At 46.5% G+C, this 20,868-nt stretch overlaps 1 long non-coding RNA gene across 2 annotated transcripts in view; it reads right to left on the bottom strand.

Moving 5' to 3' along the window:
* Positions 1-20,200, bottom strand: part of LOC112868276 (uncharacterized) — a 51,417-nt gene extending 31,217 nt beyond the window's left edge. The window contains exons 1-8 of one of the 2 annotated variants that reach the window (XR_015242433.1): positions 18,464-20,200; positions 17,544-17,635; positions 12,410-12,505; positions 11,044-11,101; positions 10,713-10,882; positions 9,128-9,796; positions 2,812-3,065; positions 1,782-1,896 (exon numbers count right to left, since the gene is read on the bottom strand). This is a non-coding gene — a long non-coding RNA (uncharacterized LOC112868276). Of the gene's footprint in view, positions 1-1,781; positions 1,897-1,923; positions 3,066-9,127; positions 9,797-10,712; positions 10,883-11,043; positions 11,102-12,409; positions 12,506-17,543; positions 17,636-18,463 lie in introns of those variants that run through there. The other variant, XR_015242432.1, reaches the window with a different exon arrangement.
* Positions 20,201-20,868: the final 668 nt, after the last annotated feature.

Here is a 20,868-nt window from a genome sequence, read left to right on the forward strand (position 1 = left end):
TTTATTTATTTATTTATTTATTTATATTTTTTGGCACAGTATGACAGGTACAGAAAATGGTAATGGGACCCTAAATGTCTTTGACAAGTGATCCTCCTTCTCCCTTTCCACTCTCCCTCTTCCTCCTTGCTCTTTCCCTATCACTTCCATTGGCTGGCCTCCGCTGGCTTCTAGGGATCTCTACCAATGAACCAGTCAACTACCTACCACAGAGACCTACTGAAAGCCTGCTAACAGAAGCCCAGGCCCAGAAAATCAAAAGGAAGGAACTTGGCACAGATCCAGTCATATCACCAGATGAGTTTTGTGACCACCGTCCCTCCCCCTGGGTTGAGTTATCTACAGAAAGCACACTTATGGAAGGAAATCTGCCCAGGACTCAGGAAGCTAGATGTCAGGTCTAAGATGTGACTTTACTCACTTACACACAAACAAGTTAACCTAATTCTAATTTGTGGATGCTGGCAGGAGACATGAGCTCCTGGGTCAGAAACAAAGGACTATATTACTCATGACACTGCAGCGGAACAAGTATCAACATGTTGGCACCAGCTTCCTTGCTCTAAAGGTCCACAGGCATGACCCTGGGCCCAGATCAGTATGACAGGTAAAGTGGGCTTGTGTCATGGCCCAGGAATACTTGGGGAATCTACTGTTTTCACAGGCAACAGTAAACAAGTCTGCTTTTTAGGTGCTGAGAGTAGGGAGACATTATCTCATTTCTCGAGGGCATCAGAACAACTCTGAAGACATCCTGGGAGAAAAACTAGTCTTGGCCCACTAGACAGGTGCACTTGTGGCCCATGGAGGACTTTCTCTCCCAACACTGGCTCCCAGGTCCAGCCCTGCCAGGCACTAGTTGTGTGACTTTCAACAAGTCACATAACCTTTCTGGCTCCTCATTCTCCTGACCTATAAAATGGTAGTGGTAATACATACCTATCTGTCCCACAAAGCCAAAGATCCTGATGGAAGGTTGGTGGAATTTTGTGGAAGCAATGAAAGGTCTGGCTTCCTGCTTGGGAATCCACATGAAATCCCTAAGTCACTCTTGAGTCTCCACCAAGCCATGCAAAAAATAATATTTTGCAAAAAGCTTTGAGGCCCAAGTTCCACAGGTCAGTTTCAGCCTATTCTTATGCTAAAAGCCCAATTCTCACCAGTTTCCCACACTCTTTATGGAGAAAGCTCATTTCAGGCCTGATACTGAATACTAAGTGCTCCAGAAACCTCCCCCACCCTCCCACCCTACTCTCCACTACAACTTATTTATGCTACACCTCTCACTTGAGCGCTTCATTTCTCTCCTAAAAGGCCACATGCCCTGAAGCATCAAAAGGTAACCAAATCTGTGCTGATGTGGGCCAGTGAACTGTGGACTATGCTGTACAATCACAGAAGATGTGCTCATCTGAAAACTCCTACCCATGACATTATGTTCCAAAAAGACATTCTGACTTACAGATTCTAACTGAATCTAAGCTAGTAGCAATCTAAACTTGAGTTTTAGCATAAGTGGAACAGGGATAAATTGAAATAGAAATCTTACTCCATTGGGTCAACAACCCATGAAATACACAAATTTCCTATGGGATCCTGAAAAAAGAATCTAAAGGTGGAAAGGTTAGTGTTTGTGGAGGGAAACACTTGGAAGACCTTCAAGTAACTCCATTTATACCTGAAGATGCCAACTGAACTCTGACTCTGTTCAACAGAAGTGGATACAATTATCCCATCTTAAAGATGACCAAACTGAAACACCTAGAGAATAAATGACTTACCCAGGGTGAGACATTTAACAGGAGGCAAAGCTGGAACAGGACCCAGATCTCCCACCCCACACTGCTGTGTTGCACATCTGTCTCAGTGTCCTCCAAATTATTTGTAGGAAATAACCTGAATAATCAGGCCAGAGAAAGAAAAGAAAAACAACTCAGTTACTTTAATGAAGTCCAGGCTGATGGAGATACGTACCACACACACAGCTGGGATGACAGGTAGGTATGTAAGTAAACAGATAGGTATGTAGGTAGGTAGGGAGATGGTAGATAAGTAGGCAAAAACACGTGCACACATATCTGTAAACATCGGAGGCAACTTAGAAAATTAACCACAATATACATCAGAAAAATAAATAATAAAAACGGAATCAAAATCGGTTGAAAGGAACAAATAAATGGATGCCACCAGTCACCAGGATATGACAGATGCTGCCATTGGAAGCCAAATTCAGTCCTGAGTCCCCTGTAATTATATGGGATATACTTGTCGCTGTCAATATAATGTTCACTTAGAGAATCAAAAGTCTTACAGATTCTCATAAAAAGGACTTTGGGTGACATGATAAAATCCGCCACTATGCTTTTGTAAAATACCCAGCTTTGTTCTTCACAAGTACATTTCTGTGTCCGCTGCCCTCCATAAAAGTTGGAGACATGATATTAAATCTTAATTTGTTGGATGCTTTTCTGTGGGAAGCCAAGATAACGAGGTCCAGGAACATAGCTTTCAGATGATCTAACTCAGAGCTAAGGTGTACGTGGTCTTGTGCCCTGTTTTCTGTCTCTTAACATCTAATTCCCAGAGACAGGAAGAGTTCTTGATATGTAGGCATCTGACACCCCATAAACATCCTAGCTGAGAAGCTACAGATGTACCAGAGACAGATACCCAGGAGTTAGGAAGCCAGGCAGAAGAGAAGAGGTGAAAATGAAGGGAGAAAATAACAAGGGCTGTAAATGGAAGATTCTAGATAAGATTGCTTTTATGGTCCATGCAAATTAATATAGATATATTCCAAGTGCCAATTACATGAGGTTCTTGAAGGCTTTGATTCTTGCATCCATCTGGAAGCTTCTGCACTAACAGCACATGTAACTTCTATATGTTTGTTTGGTTGGTTTATCTTCTAAAGTCTCTGACAATCATTGTGCTTTGACATTAGTCTCGTGAGACTATTCCCATGCTTCCGCTGCCACGTGCCTGCTCACTCTGACACTTCTCCATTCATGGAAATAGATTTCCTTTCCAATTCCAGCTGCAGTCCAGAACAACAGGTGTAGTCTCTGAAAGAATAAAACGGGAAAGAAGATGTGAACTAAGTAGTGCTTCAACAAATGTATATCCGGTCCCACAAATCTTTTTTATTTATTTTTTTTTTAATTTTTTTTTTTTTAACATTTATTTATTTTTGGGACAGAGAGAGACAGAGCATGAACGGGGGAGGGGCAGAGAGAGAGGGAGACACAGAATCGGAAGCAGGCTCCAGGCTCTGAGCCATCAGCCCAGAGCCCGACGCGGGGCTCGAACTCACGAACCGCGAGATCGTGACCTGAGCTGAAGTCGGACGCTTAACCGACTGAGCCACCCAGGCGCCCCTGGTCCCACAAATCTTTACTGAGCTCTGGGTATGGCAGGAACTGGGCTGGGTGTGGAGCTTTCAAATATGAATAAAGCAGGTCCGACCCCCTCAGTAGCTCACAATTAGCAGAGAAAGGGGTGTTGTTGGTACCCAGTCAACAGGAAATCAAGCCATTGAGCAAACACATCACACTCTACGCTTTGAGTGCTGTGACAAAGGAATGGATTCAGCATGGTGACTGGAGGAGCCCATTCTGATTCAGAGGATGGGAAATTTTCAGAAGGACAGTGATTGCCTATTCAACATCCATTCCACCACCCCAGGTCCTTGCCAACAGGTCCCTGATTTTTGTTCAGGTATCTGTCCTTAAGGAACCCACAGGAATAAACCCTGAATAGTGTAACCCAGTCATGGTAATTCCCTTCCTCTTGCCAGGATGGATTTACATCTGGACATGTGCTGAAATTATGGCCAAGAGAATATGACAGGAAATAGGCGGGGGAGACTTCCGGTTTCCTTATTCTTAAAAGGAAATGCCATTTTCCTCTGGATCCTGCTGTTTGGGTCTGATGAATGGAACTGTCAGCTATCTGTGATTGAGAGGATTGAGAGACATACTTGCCCAAGGGCCCTCGGCAGTTGGTTACCTGGTATTTGTATGCGTGGGTGTGTAACAGCACGTGTGTGGGTATAGGCACGTATCTACAAATCTGTGAGCTTCTTCATAACATGGATGAGGTCTTACACATCATTTTTCCCTCCCACAGGATCTAGCATAGTGCCTAATACATAGAAGACACCACCTAAATGTCTTCGAATAAATCAATACATAGAAAATCTACTCATGGTGGGAATTAAGGAGGGCACTTGGGATGAGCGCTGGGTGTTATATGTAAGTGATGAATCATTAAAGTCTATTCCTGAAATCATTATTATACTATATATTAACTAACTTGGATTTAAATTAAAAAGAAAGAAAGAAAGAAAATAAAGAAAATCTACTCATGGCATTAATCATAATCATGTATTAGAACATAACATAAAATTTTACTAAAATGTTAACAAACATATGTTTCCAGTAGGTGTGATGTTTTCCATTTTGGTAATTTTGCAAAATACAACACAAGACTAATCTAGATTTGTACAGTCCAATATGGTAACCCCTGGACACATGGCCTATGTGAACTTAGTTAAAATTTATTAAAAATTCAGTTCCTCAATCACATTAATCATAAGAGGCTAGTAACTTCCATATAAGACAATGCAGATAAGACCATTTCTATCATCATAGAAAATTCTATTGGACAGGGGCGCCTGGGTGGCGCAGTTGGTTAAGCGTCCGACTTCAGCCAGGTCACGATCTCGCGGTCTGGGAGTTCGAGCCCCGCGTCAGGCTCTGGGTTGATGGCTCAGAGCCTGGAGCCTGTTTCCGATTCTGTGTCTCCCTCTCTCTCTGCCCCTCCCCCGTTCATGCTCTGTCTCTCTCTGTCCCAAAAATAAATAAACGTTGAAAAAAAAAAAAAAAAGAAAATTCTATTGGACAGCATTGTTCTAGAGCATGCAATGCCCACCTCCGAATGTAGCCCAGTACTTGGCACATGGTAGGCACTCAATAAATATTTGTTAATGCATTCTATAGATCATTCCAGATATTACTACAAGAGCCCAAACACAAAATGGCAAGCCCCGTCCTGGCAATGAAAGCAATAGAACGAAATATTTAGCATATGGCAAAGCCAATACCCACTGGTCTATAATGATGCTGAGGTATCTAGAAAGTCCTACAGGTCCCCTAACTGGTAGACCACCCTCAGCACATGTGTTCCCCAACCACAAAGTCAAGCCCAAGCTGAACTGATGAAACTGGACTGATCATCCATTACACAATGGCCTAGGTTTATAATATATTCTTCCATTTGTTTCCATGGACTGACTCTCCCAATGTACATTTCAGAGCTAATGCTCAATTTCCACTCTCTTAAATTTCATCAAGAAATTTCACAATGAACCAGAGATTTGAGATTATTCTCCAAGCCCCAGGGGATAAAAACACCTTTTCTGGTCCCAAGGCATCAGGTAATACGCAGACGTGAAAGTCAGACAGACCTGAATTGAAAGCCAGCTCAATCCCTTAGCTGTGTGACCACGGGCACATTGTTCAACCTGTCCTAGACATTGTTTCTTTACCTATGCCAGGGGGATGTAAAAGGTTCTACCGGGCAAGATTCTTCCAGCATGTGATGTGTCAGCGCGTGGAGCACACTTGGTTCCTTCCCTGTGCAGTGGGTCCCAGACGAACGGCCGGGTCGGCCAGAGGGGCTCAGCAAATGTGCATGCCTTTCTCCTTCCCTTCCCTTGCACAGTCTACCTGAGGTCCCTCTGCATACACTCCCTGTTCTGAGGGCTTGTTAGTTTTGTTAATGAGCTATAAACTTGAAGCTACCAACCAGAAGAAGGAGAAGAACCTGAACCTAAAGAGAAATCAGCCCCCAGAAACCACAAATGAAATGGATGCCTGGCCTCAACCGACTCTGAGATGGAGCTGCCTTCAGAGCTGCCTTGCTAGCTCGTCTTCACACGCTCCCCCTCCTCGGGAGACCCAGCCTGTACTCAGAGTGTAATCCTGAATCTAATCAAGAAAAAAGAAAGCTCCTCCCAGCCGGTAGTGTATGGAAGTGGCTGAAAGAGTGGTTGGGGGCGTTGGGGGTAGGGGTGGGGGGGGGGTTGTACACAGGCCCCAGCAAACAGGCAGGTTCTAGCCTTGTCCCTTGAGGCTGTCCCCACCTAGAGCCCAACATCCCTTTCTCACCCTCTGGACACCCCCCTCTGCTGGCTGCTTTGTCTCCTGTCTCCTGTCTCCTAGAGACTGGGGCTTCCCCCACCACTGACCTGTCCTCCTTCTGTCTTTTTCCAGCACGCTTCTTTCTTCCCTCAAGCACCAACTCTCCCCGACAGGATTCCTGAAAATTCGCACTAAAATGGTAGGGTGTGCCCCTAAGGATATATGCACCTAATAAGGATATATTCAATAGAGCAAATGATGTTAGAACAGGGGTCCCTACTTAATCCCATGCTTCTCACCTTCAAGGGAGTCTCAGATTTAAAATGAGAGCCTGTGTTTATAAAGATGACCAAAAATTGGTGGTGGTGGTTGTTTTTTTTATCTCCAAGAAAATATTTCAATACCTGTGTCTCTCTCTGGGGTAATACAGGCAGGTGAGTGAACTGCATTCACTCTTACGAAAGCCACACAGCTACAGAACCAGTGGTTCACCCAACCCAGTATTCTGTCATCTGTCATGAAATTCACTAATGTCACCTACCCACAACTTAGCATCCCTTATTTAGCCTGCCTCTATGTATTTATCATATTACAGCCTATAAAATACTGTTCTACTCAGTATGTTTAAACATCCTACGAGCCCTGAAATTGCATTCTGGCTGCCAGATCGAGCATTAGCTCAGTTCAAGCTTTTCACGATTTTATCCACTGGATAAAATCCCGCTATTTCACTTTTGTCCACCCTGCAAAAGCCTTAATGGTTTTATTTGCTTATCTTTGGGTCTTTGCCCATCAAAAAGTCTAAAAATACATCATAAATATTTTAAGACACTTTAACTATTTTAAACCATCTTTAGTATTTTTTTTAATTTTTTAACATTTATTTATTTTTGAGACAGAGTGAGGGAGAGGGAGACACAGAATCTGAAGCAGGCTTCAGGCTCTGAGCTGTCAGCACAGAACCTGATGTGGGGCTTGAACTCACGAACCATGAGATCATGACCTGAGCTGAAGTCGGACGCTTAACCGACTGAGCCACCCAGGCACCCTGAGCCATCTTTAGTATTTTAAAGATGAATCACGCTTTCAATAGTGTTTTGGTTTTGTTTGTTTTTTTTTTTAGGGATGTGTTTCACTATTGACCACAATCTCTCCATTAGTGCAATGAACATTTAACTATAGTGTATTCACGTAATGGGGGGCAAGCTTTAGAGGAACAGAAATATTTAATCACGCATTGGGGCGTCTGGATGACTCAGTTGGTTGAGTGAAGGACTTCTGCTCAGGTCAGGATCTCACGGTTCATGAGTTCGAGCCCCGCGCCAGGCTCTGTTCTGACAGCTCGGAGTCTGGAGCCTCCTTCGGATTCTGTGTCTCCCTCTCTCTGCCCCTCCCCCACTCGTGCTCTGTCTCCATCCCAAAAATAAATAAACATTAAAAAAATTTTTTGGGGGGGCACCTGGGTGGCTCAGTCAGTTAAGTGTCCGACTTCAGCTCAGGTCACGATCTCGCGGTCCGTGAGTTCCAGCCCCGCGTCGGGCTCTGGGCTGATGGCTCAGAGCCTGGAGCTTGCTTCCGATTCTGTGTCTCCCTCTCTCTCTGCCCCTCCCCCGTTCATGCTCTGTCTCTCTCTGTCTCAAAAATAAATAAACATTAAAAAAAATTTTTTTTTAATTTTTTTAATATTTAATCACTCATATAAAGTTCTCAGTTTTTCCTTTACAGTTGTAACCTATCTATCGATGCTTAACTTTTTTTTTAATTTTTTTTTCAACGTTTATTTATTTTTGGGACAGAGAGAGACAGAGCATGAACGGGGGAGGGGCAGAGAGAGAGGGAGACACAGAATCGGAAGCAGGCTCTAGGCCATCAGCCCAGAGCCCGACGCGGGGCTCGAACTCACGGACCGCGAGATCGTGACCTGGCTGAAGTCGGACGCTTAACCGACTGCGCCACCCAGGCGCCCCTATCGATGCTTAACTTAATCGAGCCCTAGTGTTTCCCAGGCTGAAGGAGATCTTGCTTTGAGCCATCTCCCAGGACACAACCAGCTTCGAGTGCTTCTGGGATGTTTCAGAGGTGAAGACAGCCACGCATCAAGTCAGCCCCAGGCAAACTTTTATCCCAGTAGGGGTGGATGATGTTGACTGCTAAGTTTTGGAGCACAGTTTCAGTTTTCTGTAGCTCTTCCCGGAGATTAGAAACCAAAACCCAGACCATGCTTTGCTTTTCGTACTATCACCTCTGTAGGAGTTCTTTGTATCTTTCTTCCACAGACCTTCCTGTCCCCACAGCGTGAGAAGTCACAGTGCTGCTCTGCTCCCCTGAGCTGAGCGCTTGCCTCTTCCCACTTCGTAACAGTGACTGTTTTCCTGCTGCAGGAAAAGAGTTCGCCTTACCCACTCCTGCATTCACCAGCAAGCAGTTAGGGACTGCTTCCTATGTACTAAACTCTGCGCTGGATCCTGGCATACGTATTTAGTGGAAGCAAGTTCTAGAATAAGACATAAACAGAAAAACAAAGGATCATGGCAGCACACGGCACAATGACCACAAGAGGGGTCAGGGGACCCAAGGACACAGAGGGGAGAACAACTATTTCATCCTGATGACTTGGTGAGGGCAACAGAGAGATGGTGACCTTTGAGAAGGACTGGAAAGGTCAATAGTAACTCTCCAAACTGGGAAAGAAGGGGAGGGGGGCATTCTAGACAGAAGATGTCACTCGCCAACTTAGAAAATACAGATGCGGCAACACAACCCAATTCTGCCCGGGACGTGTTTGTGGGGCCTAGAACTGGAAGCATCTGCAACAGGTTCGAAATTGGAGTCTAGAGCTCCAGAAAGATGGCAAAGCAAGAGTCTCAGATTGATGACCCTTTGCTTGAAGCCACAGCACAGTGGGTCTCAATCAGGAGTACGTATGACGGAAGAGAAAGAGACCATGGATCGGGGAGCACACAAGAGAAATGGAGGCAACTCACAGCAGTGAGGATACAGGTGGGAGTATTTCTGTCGTTTCTGAAAAAATTCCGTAGGCAAATGTAGGCGGGTGTCCAACAAGCTCACCAACAGAGCCGAGGAGACCTCCGCCTTGAGAGTCACATGCCCACTGATGGCTGCTGCTCTGTGCTCGTCCGTCGGTAAATAGGCAGGCATTTGCCCTCTCCTGGTTTCCGCATCGCTGATTTGACCCTTTGTTTTATGTCCCCTCTAACTCTCACAACTGCTTTTTCTTCTGCATCGTAAGATCTTTGTAAGTAGACCGAAAACCATATGTGGAAGAAGAGTTTACAAACAAAAATGAAGATCCAAAATACTACTCGACACCGCATCTAAGATGTCTTATGTCCCAAAGAGGAAACCATCTATTTTTTAAGGAATTAGTTTGTCAACATCGTTGGATCTGAGGCATTTTCTTGTGGCACTAATCGCATCCTCTCCGGCATTAAGTGGCGCAGGAGTCCCAGACTCTCTGATGCGCCTCCAGTCCCAACACGAAGCTCTTCTCTCTGACGCTATGGTCATTCAGGTTCCCGAAAGGCCGTTGACAGATCATCCGGGAGGTGGGCAACGCGAGCTGGAATTTTGTCCGAGGGATGGGAGAGCAGGGTGTGGTCGCCTTTCCCTCCACACGCAGTTGTCACTGTGACCTGTCATCGCAGAGGAAGAGTGAGGCTTGGGACTCTGGGGATGCAGTGGAGGGTCAAGGAATGATGCCACCACTCAGCGGGATCCTCAGAGAGACGAGCGGTGCAGGGGACCACACAGACCCCAGGGATCACAGAACGAAGGGAAGCAGAGGGCAGCTGTCTGCAGGACATGCAACCCTTCAGCTCTGTGCTACTCAGACATCCCTTAATTAGGGCCAAAGAGCAACAATGCAGCCTCCATCCCACCTACCTGCTTCTGGAAATCCCAGAGAACATTTACACAGCTCACGAGTCCAAGTTTGCTGTCGTTGGCCAACTGTCCTGTTACCAGGAAATCTGGCCGACCACCTTCTGCCATATCACAGTGCCCTTCCTGAGCCATGCTGGTCTTCCCATGCCCCTGCCCCCAGAATGGGCCACGCCTCAGTTTCCCCAACACTGAGCTCAGGCTATAACAATGAACTGAGGAACTGGGGATAATAGATGAAACTTACAAAAGAGAAAAGAAAAATCTTAGACGTGAATGCCAGATATAACTGCACACAGTTGTCCACAGGCTTAAGCCCTCTAGACCCCTCAGCTTGCCTGGGAGGGACAGCACAGTTATTGCTAGATGGGTCCCAAACTAATCACTGCTGGCTTCCCTCCTGCTCTGTGAGTGCCCCAAAAAGAAAGATGAACTGCATGATTTACCTGCCCACCATGGAATTCAGAAGGGCTTTTATCAGCATGCCGTGGGTGCCTCTCTCCAGAGTCCTGGGCCTCTGCCTCTCCAAAGATCAGCAAGAGGGAAAAGGTATACCCTGTCCAAGACCGGCTTTGTTGTCAGAGTAATAACATGCAGAGTGTAGTTCTGTTGGTCTATCAGAACTAACGCTATCAGATTAAGTTCAAAAATTTCTTTTTGGAGGGGTACCTGGGTGACTCAGTCAGACTGTTGAGCATCCGACTTTGGCTCAGTTTGATCTCACAATTCATGGTTCGAGCCCGGCCTCGGGCTCTGTGCTGACGGCTCAGAGCCTGGAGCCTGCTTCGGATTCTGTGTCTCCCTCTCTCTGCTGCTCCCCGATCACGCCCTGTCTCTCTCTTTGGAAAATAAATAAACATTAAAAAAAAATCTGTTTTTAATTTTTTTAAGACCTGATTCATAAATGAATATTTTTTTTTCTTCGCTGAATAAGGCTCCAACAATATCTGAGTATCGGCAAATCAGAATAACCTTATGGGCGGGGTCCCAGGCAGCTCACCTGAAGTCCCAAGCTGGGAGCCAAGAGAGCTGCTCCTACTGGACGTGCTCCCCAAACACTGGGAAAGAAAGAAAGGAGTCGGCCAGGACTTCTCCCCAGAGTCCGGGCCATTACGATGCCAGCTGGCAGAGTACTGTGCCATTCCATGATTCTTGTCACCATTCTTGACCAACCCATGGGGACAGGCACCCTTACCCGGGGCCTGTGGAAACCAAAGGGCATGGGGGTAGGGCAGTAAATGTGATCTGGCTCTCGGCCAGATCTGGCATGGCTTAGCTTGGTCACAGGCAAGAACCAAGGAGAATGCCAGGAAAGGGTCACTTCCCTCTATATGGCTGTGAGGGGCTCCCTGGGGAACTCTAGCACACAACCAAGAGACCCTTTGAGGACTTTCCCCCACCAAACGAAGAAGTACCTGCAAAGAACAATCCAAACTTCCATCCAGAAAACAGAAAACGTTCTTGGCAGCTTAAACACAGAGCCCCCCAGGGTCCCCCACATTCCAGCCATCAAGGGTTCCATAGCCCTGAGTCCCCCGCACCCTCTGCCGCCCCTCAGACCTCCATCTGTTGGTTGTGGGTCATCGCTCCTGTCTCGTTCACCATCCAGGAGAGGGACATGCTCACTGAGGGGCCCACACGGACTGTGCACTCATCTAGAAAGCAGCACCATGCACCTGACCTAACACAGTGCCTCTGGGATCAGGAAAAGTGGACTTTGGTCTCTGGGCCCTTGATTGATTTATCATGTGACTTCAAGCCTGTGTCTCCATAGCCATCTGCCCCACCTACTCTGGGCATTTATAACTAAAGAGCGATCTGGCAGGCACTCAATATGGAGCTGTGAAGTTTTCACCTCCGTTACTCTATCCAAAGAAAAGCCCGTTAACAGACATATGCTGCAATGCACCCACTGCACAGTCACCCATCCATTCACCCCAGCAAAAGCATGGCATTGACTTCAAAATGTAGTTTTGGGAGTTAAGTGCTCGTCCCAGCGGTTTCTGTTACACAGTGTCAAAGTGATTTTTAGATCTTGAGCAAACGGCTGCCTTTGTCTTTCTAAACGTCCACTGGTATTGATAATAAGGGAATTCCTGACCCACAGACCCCGGTGGTTTGCTATTTGTACCAGAAATACCAAAGTCAACAGAATTTACTAGCCTTGCAGGTAAGTGGGGACAGTGCAAGGACACTGGGATGGAAGCCATGTGACCAAGAAAACGCACTGAGGACAGATCGGGGAGGAAACAGGCGACAGTTACACTAATGCAGTGATGGGCGATTCTTCTCAAAGCAGCCTTCGCTGTTTTCGTATCGTCTCCACGATAAAATCAGCAGTGGGAAGGGAAAAAATAAAAGCTCACCGAACTTCAGTTGGAAGGCTTGAATTACAACCCTCGCTTTACTTCTGTGGTTCCCTGGACAAATCACTAACGTTCTTGGCGCTTCTGTTTCTTCATCTGTGACATGGGGACAATGGTATACACTGTTGTGATTGACCCACCAACCTCCATAACCCTTCCCTGGTAAGAGCATCTTAAATTCATTGGGGGAAATAACCTTCCTCTGCTTCGGATCCAATGCGCCCTCCCCTGTTGAGTCTTGACAGGGCTCTGTCGGTAAAGGCTCTGCTGACCCAGGAGCAGGGTACTGACCCCAGTTGGGCCCATGAGACTCTCTCCCCCGATCCTTGACTCTTAACCATAGGGTCCCAAGGATGGACACGATGAGCATTTTTCAACTGCTCCTTCAGGTATGTGAGTCTTCTATATCCTCCAGATAAACCCACTTTTGGCTGCAGTTAGCCAAAATTGGTTTCTGTAGCTCACCACCAAAAAAGTATAATCATCCTGCATTTGATAATTGCCCAGCCACTTCACAGATTGTTCTGAGATCAGATAGACCCTGGGTGTGAAAGTGTTTTACTAACCAAAATGGTCTGTACGGATATTGGCATTTCTACTATGTGGGGTCAAACTCTCCACGTGCACACTGGGCGGCATGAGTCCTGGACGCTGTGAAATCTCCATCACATTGGCCTAGAAAGATCTGGGACCAACGGTGCCAAGGAATCTCCCCTCAGGACGAGAACAGCCGACACGCTTCCTGCCCCCACCCCATCTGCATGGCGTTCTCTGCTCCAACCTGAGCTCCTGGCCGGGCAAGGGCTGGCTGGTGCCCGCTTCAGGCAGGCAGGGCTGCAGGCATCGTGAGCTAGATTAGCTCATGGATTAGCTAATGGATTAGCTGAGAAAAATTCTCCCCGCCCTCGGAGGCCAACTAAATAAACAAGGGGAGAACATAACGTCAGAATGAGCTTCACTGCCTGAAGCACTAGGCACGGCCAGAGTGAGGCGAGAGCTGGAATGACTTTTATTGAGATGCTTTTGAAAATGCTCAGCAGTTTTGATGCTGATGACTGAGCTTGCTGTTTTCTTGCTTTTCCTCAGTGGCTCTTTCCAGCCATGATATATTGGCCCAGAGTCCCAGGTTTGTTCTTTTGAAAGAAAGAGCTTTACAGTGAAAGTCAGGGGTGAGCTCGGAGTCTGCCAACCAGCTGAAGGTCTTCTAAACAGAAGTCCAAAAGGTAAGTGCTCGGGGCACCTGGGTGGCTCAGTTAAGTGTCGGACTCATGGTTTCGGCTCAGGTCATGATCTCATGGTTTCGTGAGTTCTAGCCCCGCATCGGGCTCTGTGCTGACAGCACAGAGCCTGCTTGGGATTCTCTCTCTCTGCCTCCTTCCCTGTCCCTCCCCCACTCACACCGTCTCTGTCTCCCTCGAAATAAATAAATAAACTTCAAAAAAGAAAAAAAAGGGTAAGTGCTTATCCCAGTGCTTTCTGTTGTGCAGCATCTAGAGGAATCTTAAACCTTGAGTAGACAGAAATGGTTATAGAAATGAGCCACCCTTGCCTCTCTGTGTTGAGTCGTCTTTACAGAGGAGAATGCTGCAGAAGAGGCATTGCTTTCCTCGATTTAGGGTCCAGCATGCACAGCGTTCTCTGCATGAAACCCAATTCCTGCCTCACACTCCCCTGCTGACCAGGAGGACACAAGCCCCACAGGGGAAAGTCAGCCCTGTGCAGAACCGGCTTTATTCAAAGGTAGAAGCGTGCAAAGTGCCCGAAGGGAAGCCACCACAAAGTTTTCTGGACATTCCAAATGGAACACAGAGACAACAGAAGAGTTGGTACGGAGGTCGCCCGGATGACAGCACAAGCAGGACATGTCAAGGTGGTGGGGGTGGCAGGAGAGAAGCTCAGAGTAAAGTCAAGTGCGAGGGTGTGGCCGCCAAAAGGCTCGCTGGGGGTAACTGGGCCAAAGCCACGGTTAATAAGTGACAGGGGCATCTGGGTGGCTCATTTGGTTGAGTCCCACTCTTCATTTCAGCTCAGGTCTGGATCTGACAGTTTGTGGGATCGATCCCCACATCTGGTCCTGCACTGGCAGTGAAAAGACTGCTTGGGATTCTCTCTCTCTACCTCCCTCTCTGCTCCTCCCCTGCTTTTGCACGCGCTCTCTCCCAAAAGAAATCTAAAAAATAATAATAATAACATAAGTGACAAATGCCACACTTTGAGCCCAGATCTGTATAACACTTCCACAAACCAGAGAGAACTCACCGATGCTTCAGAGGCTGGCACATATACATGATGCCAAAAAGTCTGCAAAGGATGGGGTGCCTCAGACATGGCCTCTGACATCATGAGCCCTAGGATCCAGCTGAGGAAGTGTGTGTGAAGCAGACCCCCCAGCCCACACCCTCTCCCCTAAGCATGCAGGCAGGATCCTCCGCAGCCCGATCCCAAAGTACTCCTAGGACCATCCAAAGGAAACATTCCATGCTCCCAAGCCAGACGTCCAGCCACACCTACCATCCCCCCTCTTCTCTCAGACCCTCATGTCATTGCCCATGACCCTGAGGACTGGGGTAGGGTGACCCACCTTGACACTGCTTACTGTGCCCATGTGAGCACAGCTGTCCTCATAGGTGCTGTCTCCTGATGCTCTGGGTACCAGAGGAGTGCAGGATCTGATAGAAGGGAGAGCCCTGTGTTCCATGTCTCACAAAATCTTCCCTAAAAATAGCTCTGTGTGTGTGTGTGTGTGTGTATTGAGAAAGGGAGAGAATGTTCATAAAAGGATAACTATATAAGGCATAATGTGACCAATGACCAATATCAAAAGCATAATACCCTTTGATGAAATATCAATCTTCACAGAATGTCTTTCAAGTAAAGTAGAATCTATTCAAGAATTAAAAGAGAAGGAAAAGGCTCCTTCATGCATCCTTTCATAACTCCCAATACTCCCTCTATCAGAGCACTTCTCACACAAAATTGTACTTGCCTATTTATTTCTCTATACCCTCCAGTGAACTGTAAGATCCATGATGGAAGGTCTTGTGTAGTTTTTGTTCTACATTATAATATAGAGGCCTTTTGGAGTGTCCAACTCATAGTAGGTGTGCGATCAATACTGAACAGATAGATGGATGGATAGGTGGATGGATGGAAGGATAGAAGGATGGATGGATAAGTGGATGGAAGGATGGATGAATGATTACATGGATGGATGGATGGATGGATGGATGGATGGATAAGTGGATGGAAGGATGGATGGATAAGTGGATGGAAGGATGGATGAATGATTACACGGATGGATGGATGGATGGATGGATGGATGGATGGATGGATGGATGGATAAGTGGATGGAAGGATGGGTGAATGATTTACATGGATGGATGGATGGATGGATGGATGGATGGATGCTTAGTTGGAAGGATGCATGAGTGGTTGGGAAGATGGACATGAGAACTATATGGACAAAAGGTGTTCTTTGTATGTATCAAGATGGACCCTTCCTTGCTTTCCTTGATAATTTTCCAAAAACATCTATTTAGCATTCCTTGGAGACTACAGGTGTATCACACTACAGAATAATTGTAATTGCCAAAATTCCTTTTCAGTGAGAGCACCAGGTAACAGAAACATGTGAATGAGATCAGAAGGATGGCCAGTGTAAACAGGTGCAGGAACCAGAGCACCTATATGCAGAGTGATTACTTACGCAGGCAAGAACAATGAACAATGCCAAATGGGCTATCCTCAACTTGAAAAAAGTTATGGACAGATTTAGTCTAGAATTTCTTGGGCAACCATGTGGCATAGGGAAAATGCTCAGGACTTGAATTGAAACATCTGGCTGGGCTCCAATCTGCCACTTATTTACTCTAATATTATGCACAACTCACTCAGTCTCTCTGGTGCTTTAGAGACTTCACCTGCAGAAGGGCAATAATAATAATACCTAGTCTTCCTGGTAAGTAGGAAGACTAAAGAAATTATGAAGGTGAAAGTCTCTATCAACTGGCAGGCACCTTACAAATGCCGATATTCATAGTCAAACCTTCAACCAACCTGTGGACATAGGAATTTCAAAGAGCATCCTTATCCATTTCCAAGTGACACTGAGACACAGGGGATCCAAGTAAGTTACCTCAAGGGTTGATGCTAAAGCTATGAAAGTCTGCTCCTCAGGGCGCCTGAGTGGCTCAGCCGGTTGACCATCTGACTCTTGATTTCGGTTCAGGTCATGACCTCATGTTTTTTGGGTTCAAGTAGAGTGTTGAGCTCTGCGCTGACAGTGTGGAACCTGCTTGGTATTCTCTCTCTCCCTCTCACTTTCTGCCTCTCCTGTGCACTTGCTCTCTCTCTCTCTCTCTCTCTCTCAAAATAAATAAATAAAAACTTTTACAAAATTATAAACAGAAAGAAAGAAGAAAGAAAAAGAAAGAAGGAAAGAAAGAAAGAAAGAAAGAAAGAAAGAAAGAAAGAAAGAAAGAAAGAAAAAAAGAAAGAAGGAAGGAAGGAAGGAAGGAAGGAAGGAAGGAAGGAAGGAAGTCTGCTCATCTCCTGGCCCTGACCTTCAGACTCTGCCCCTGGGGCTCCACATGACAGGAGACAGCTAGCTAAGACCTTCAAGAAACACCAGGACATCCCAGCCCTGGGAGACACATGTGATCTTATGATGGTGCTTTATAACATAAATTTTAAATACAAATACCACTGCCTTTCAGGCCGTCCTTTGTACCCCCTGCGTATCTGGGCAGAAGATGAGCGATGGTGTGCCCCCTACCCTAAATTTGACACCTTCAGCCATTGGAGGTACTCATTGGATGTCAGGATTCTCTCAGATAGTCTGGATTTGGGACCTTAAAGGTCACCTAGTTCAACCCTGTCCTTATGAAAATGAGGAACGTATGTGCTAAAGAAGTGATATGATTTACTGAATGCCCATGATCTATTGGCCCTGGGGACTTCAAAGTAGTTACTGCATGTGGCAGTAAAGAAATAAGAATAAGCATGATATTCTAATTTATGGATTCTTTTGAGGACACAGATGGGAGGAAAATGCAAGAGTGCTCTTTATCAAGCGCTGCTGCCCATGGCAACATGATAGTGTCTCTTGACTAATGAGGACTTTGGGGGAAGTTACCATTTAATATAAATGTGAGTCGTAGTCTGCCTTGGGTCTTCATGCAGAGTTCTCTTTCGATTCTTCCCCAAGGCCAGATGGCAGGATTGTGGCTGCAAAAAGATTAAATAAAATGCATGTCTTACTCAAGGACAAAGAAACTGAGCGCATCTCAAAGGCCTCTCATTAGGCTCTTCTCTCTACTCCCACCCCATTGTAAGTTACTACAAAGACCATCCCAGTACATTTAAGACACTGCGCCAAAGTGACAACCCAGCCCTGGAACAACTGTCTAGGGCATACCGTCTGAACTTGAGCTAACGAGGTGGAGTACCGAGCACATCATAGATTGAAATACAATATTGGTAGATGCACTCTCCAGGGAGGCTTCTAAAAATAAAGCTCAGGGAGCGGCGCAAACGTTCTGCTGAGGTAGCAGAGAGGGGCCTAGGGCATTGTGTGGCCTCTGTGTGAGCAGGAGTCCGTGATCAGATGGATGGAGCTGGACGTCACCAGGCACATGTGAAACCGACTCTCCCTTGGAGCTTCAGAGTAGGTAGTGAGGACGTGGAACAACAAAGGTTCCATGTGCAAAGATGGGGGAGCTTGAAGTGTAAGATCCGGAGGCCCAACCCTCTTCAATCTTTGCTTTTTCCTTGGTATCCTCCTAATTACTATTTTCTACATCATCAGCACTAGATTTACCTTTGCCCCGCAAGAGAACAGAGTGTGTTTCCTTGTGCCCACAGAAATACCAAGCTGAAAGATTTGAGAAGGTAAAGAGAAATGAAATTGAATGGAAATCAATGTATACCTGTTGTGCTAGGTACTGGTTATACAAAGCCCATGGGAAAGTTGTAGAGTCTTGAGCCAGATCCTTGCCACCTCAGTAACTTAGTCATCTTGCGTATAAAGTGTAGTCAATGGAAATTAATACTTACCTTGCATAGTTGAAAAGGACAAGAGATGGTGATTCCGAAGAACTTGATTCTCAACACCTGGAAGCTGTCAAGGTGCAGGCTTGCCCTTGAGAACACCACAAATCAGAGCCTCTACTCTCTGGGTCTTTGTACAACCTCCTTTCCAAGACACCTAGGGAAAAGGGCACTGCACACAGGGTGTCCTCAGGCAGCAAAGCTGCACAGACCTTCTGAAGGACAGTCAGGATCGACCCAGGACCCAAATGGAGGAACTGACCAGGTCTGCTCTGCATCTGCCATTACAGTGCTGGCGGGGGAGGTGAAAATTCGCCGAATGCACCTGACCATCTGAGCAATGGTACACTGGGAGGCAGGTAGATAGATGCTTCCTGAGCTGAGCGTTGAGTAGCACAAAGTGGACCCCCTGTGGCCCACAGACCTGCCATTCTCACAGGGCTTAGTGGATCCATTCTCATTACAAGTAGCTGAAACTTGCTTCAGTCTCCCCAGCATTGCAATGTCCAGTTAATGAGTCAGGTGCAATTATACATCACAGGCAAGTGACAGAGCCTCTTCCTTCATTTGTCTGGACAAGGAAATGTTACTCCCTAATGAATGGTCACTTACGTATAAACTCAAGTCAGTTTAACATGGATCTGGGCCAGGCACACACAAGGCATGGAACTATGCTCTCCACAGGCTGAGAAGTCACAAACGCTGCACTCGTGGAAAGCTACATATAGTGCAAGAGAGCTACGATAGCAGGTAAATATCATTTAAAAAAAATACAGAACAAAACTGGGAAAGACTTCATGTAGGAGGGGACATGTCATGTTGACCCAGGGGACCAGAGTAATTCCCAGTTGTACCAGGATTTGATTTTTCATTTATTAAATCAACCACAATTCCTGAGCTCATGGTACGTACCCACCAACACGTTAGAGCTGTGGATATTCTTGCAGACAGGATCGGAGAGAGAACCCGGGTCTGTGCTGGTCAGTTGGACATCCCATTTCTAGAAAAGGATCACCTGAACAAAGACCTTCTGTGGATGCTCCGATCCTGGGCTCATCCTCAGATCCCAAATTCCCTTTACTTTCTTTTTTAATCCAGAGTTCAAGGCCATGTGGCCACCACAAAACACTTTTTTCAGTCCGCTCTTTAAGATCCCATCTTAGAAGTACTGGGAGTGAATGCCTCAGCGGTCTCAGCTCCCTGCCACGCCGGGCCCGAGTCCCAGGAGCCCCTTGTGCTGACAAAATCACCAGTTGTGGTTTCAAGCCACAGTTGTGCAAGCCGTCATTTTCCCTTCTCAGATTGCTAGGTTCTGTTCTCATACGCATGCCAGGCTCATGAAGCTGTGCAAGGCTCAGGAAGTGAATTCCTCTGTAGGGAAGTGATTTATAATGTTACAGCTGTAGGCCCACACACTGTCAGAATAAATCTAGTTCAATTTTTTCCAAGTTCTTCTTCACCATTTATCTTTCCTTTGTTTCCTCTCCCTGCCTTGTCCAATCCACCCTAACACACACACACACACACACACACACACACACACACACACACAGAGGCACGCATGCATGCACATGTGCGTGCAAGGCCCACAGCCCCTCCATTTCATTCTCATGTCCCAGGGCCAGGGTCGGATCCCCTTCTGGGGCCACATCCCCATTTCTGTGGTCCTACTCACTGGCTGGCCAAGCCCGGGGCTTGGGACCCAGCTGGAAAACCTAGCTCAAAATGTCAACCTCAAAAGGGACTCCAATAGTGAGAGTCTTCAGATGGGATGGATATGGTACATGTGCTGGCGGCCAGGCCAAGCCAGCTGAAGTCAGCAGAACCTTCCTGGGAGTCTCTGTCCAAAGGGTATCATTAATAATCAAGAAAGGTAGCTAATAAGCAAGCACGGTGTGTTGCTTTCAGATGGCAGAAGCAGACCCGGGTATCTTGCAGCCGTTCCAGCAACCTCCAAGAACCACAGTGCCATACACAGTAAAGTGAAATCTGGTTGTCCACCCTGGGGCAGGGTGGGGAGGGGAGGTGTCTGTGCCTTTGACTTTAGGATAAGCGATGGGTCAATGTGAGGAACGGTTATGTGACTCGGCATTACATCTCCTTCTACTGTGCAATTCTGCCTTCCTGTTTTCAACAGGTTGGGGGAAGGTAAACAGCTAATCTCAAGGTACTTTTCCTCCTGCCCCTTCTTTTTCTTGTAGACTTAAGAAAACATCTACACCGCTTTCAGAGTTGTTCTTAAGCTACTTGCCCTGGCCCTCGCCAGGGCACCAGCCCTGCCCCTCTGTGTCTCTTGCAGGAAGCAAAAGCAGGAGCATTTGCCCACACAGTTTCAATGGCCTATATTCTGGCCCCAGATCAGAAACTTGGAATGACGGGGTTTTTAATTCTACCCTGCTTGTTGGATTTCT

This window comes from Puma concolor, chromosome D3 (genome assembly GCF_028749965.1).
Source record: "Puma concolor isolate L17-30 chromosome D3, mPumCon1.1.hap2, whole genome shotgun sequence".
NCBI lineage: Eukaryota > Metazoa > Chordata > Mammalia > Carnivora > Felidae > Puma > Puma concolor.